We start from the raw sequence: 2,619 nt of genomic DNA, 5'->3' as shown, positions 1-2,619 counted from the left end.
TGGATAAGGCCCTGGCTTACTCTGGACCCAGAGCTATTCAGATGGAGAGCAAAGAGGCCCCTTTATCAACTCTTTGAATCTCTACTTCCTTTCTGTAACTTTGATTTTTGCTCACAGACAGCAGAAGAAACCTGTGCATCAGGATCCAAGTACAATCTGAAAAGTGACAGGAAGCCAGAGGGGCTTCATCCATGCAACCAAATAGATGCTCTTTCTACCAATCCCCTGTAGAATGGCACTAGAAAAGACACTATCTTGCTCCATAAGAAACTAGTCAAAGGCTGTTGGCTACGTGGATGCCCACACTGCTATCTCTAGAACACAACTGTAAGTGAAAGGAAAGAGTGGGACATTTGATAGGCTCTGGTTGTACATCACAAACTTTGAAAACAAACCAATTAATCACTACTGAAAAAAGTCACACCTGCTCTCCCCATTTGGATTGCAATAGCCACTTTCTTCAACCAACCAAAGGGAAGCTGGTGTGGGCAGGCAGCTAGGCTTCTCACTAACAGAGGTAAGGAATTTGTCTTTCATTAATGTAACATGTAGCCCACTAAGCAGCCAATGGTAATAAGTAGAGTGTAAAGCAAACCCTAAGGACTTAAACTACAGTACTAGATCCACTGTTGCTCTGGGTTCCATTGCCCTTTCAGTCTCACTGTTTTAGCATTTTTAAAAATATTAGTAGATAATCAATTAGGATTGGTAAGGATTCTGTGTTATAGTCTAAAGCTGAGTACCACTTCCCAGTCAGTAATATTAATACTTGTCTTCAGAACTTTTATCAAATACAATTTAAAGCAAGAAACTTGGAAATAAAGAATGAAAGCTCTCATCTTGTTGGAGTCATGTTGGTGTCATAAGAGCTTTCTGATACAACAAACTAGAGTCGATAGTAACAAAATTTCACTAAAGTATCTTTTTCTAGGCAACCAAAGAAACAGGGCAAAATGGAATTCAAGAACTCAACCTTGGGAAGTGGCTTCATTTTGGTAGGAATCCTGAATGGCAGTGACTTTCCTGAACTGCTCTGTGCCACAATCACATTCCTGTACACACTGGCACTGGCCAGCAATGGACTGCTACTCCTTGTCATCACAGTAGATACCTGGCTCCATGTCCCCATGTATCTCCTACTTGGACAGCTGTCTCTCATTGACCTCCTCCTAACATCAGTCATTACTCCAAAAGCTGTCATGGATTTTCTTCTGAGAGACAACACTATCTCCTTTGGAGAGTGTGCCCTTCAGATGTTCGTAGAATTGGTACTGGGTGGTGCAGAGGACCTTCTTCTCGCTTTTATGGCCTATGACAGGTATGTGGCCATCTGTCATCCCCTGAACTACATGATCCTCATGAGTCCAAGAATCTGTTGGCTCGTGGTGACTGCATCATGGATTCTGTCAACCCAGATGGCCCTGGGATTTACCATCAATACCATGCATTATTCTTTCTGCAAATCGAGGCATATCAGACACCTCTTTTGTGAGATCCCTCCCTTGCTGGAATTGGCCTGCGCAGACACCTCTAGTTATAAGCTTGTGGTTTATTTGGTAGGTGTGCTCATGTTAATTCTCCCTCTTACTGCCATCTTTTCCTCTTATGCACGGATTTTGTTCACTGTTCTCCACATGCCCTCAAATGAGAGCAGGAAGAAAGCCCTTGTTACGTGCTCTTCACACATGACTGTTGTAGGCATGTACTACGGGGCTCTCACAGTCATGTATTTCCTACCAAGTTCCTACCACAATCCTAAGCAAGACAATATTCTTTCTGTTTTCTACACAATTGTCACCCCAGCTCTAAACCTGCTCATCTACAGCATAAGGAATAAGGAAGTGACAGGTGCTCTGAGGAGAGTACTGGGAAATACTTATTGCCATCACCTCATACATTCAAGGTAGTTCCAGTTTCTCTCTTCCTAATTTAATTACTCCTCCTCATCAGAAGACTTCTACTCTGAAATACTCTTGAAAAGAAACTGGGCACTAAAAACATGTATCTTGTGATTGATTGTGTGTATCTTTTGATTGTAATTTAAGAATCCATTAAATAACTTTTGAACACTGTGTTCACAGGGTAGTTAATAGGATAAGATTCACACTGTTTAAGGTTTCTCTTCTACATCTTTATTCTCTAATAAAGCTGTTTATATAAAAATTCTAAAGGGAAGTACTCACTTTACTGAACCCTGATATTTTACATCACATTCAAGCAAGAACTATAAAAAATAATTTCAAGCAGTGGCTCATATTATTAGGAGGGGATGATTTAGGTTTACAAAAATTTGGATCATATAAAGCCAGTTAAATGTAATACTGACAGCAATTGATTTATCTAATATCCAATTTTGTAAGCAACAGCATTTATGGGTGTTCTGACTGATACCATGGGTTTGGAGGAAAGGAGAGAAATCTTCCCCCTCCTCTCTACAGTGATCGAAATTTGAAAAAAAAATGTATACCTTGTTTACTTGACAATTTAAAATAGTGTTGATTGCTTCTGTAGAGAGAAAGCCATTATTATTCGTAAGTTTGTCCACTGGTTAGCCATGTTCCTGGGCATGGCCTCATGCCCATGCACATGTTGACAGGACTACTTGGACTTAATGGATTA

The 2,619-nt window shown here is 40.4% G+C and overlaps 1 pseudogene across 1 annotated transcript; it reads left to right on the top strand.

Annotated features, from left to right (window-relative positions):
• On the top strand, positions 1 to 2,036 carry LOC117698744 (olfactory receptor 2AG2-like; annotated as a pseudogene). Its single transcript, XR_013105328.1, has 2 exons — positions 1 to 517; positions 932 to 2,036. The product of XR_013105328.1 is annotated as an olfactory receptor 2AG2-like (transcript).
• Positions 2,037 to 2,619: the final 583 nt, after the last annotated feature.

This window comes from Arvicanthis niloticus, chromosome 1 (assembly GCF_011762505.2).
Source record: "Arvicanthis niloticus isolate mArvNil1 chromosome 1, mArvNil1.pat.X, whole genome shotgun sequence".
NCBI lineage: Eukaryota > Metazoa > Chordata > Mammalia > Rodentia > Muridae > Arvicanthis > Arvicanthis niloticus.
The sequence above is the reverse complement of the archived record's forward strand: the minus strand, read 5'-3'. Positions and strand labels throughout refer to the sequence as shown.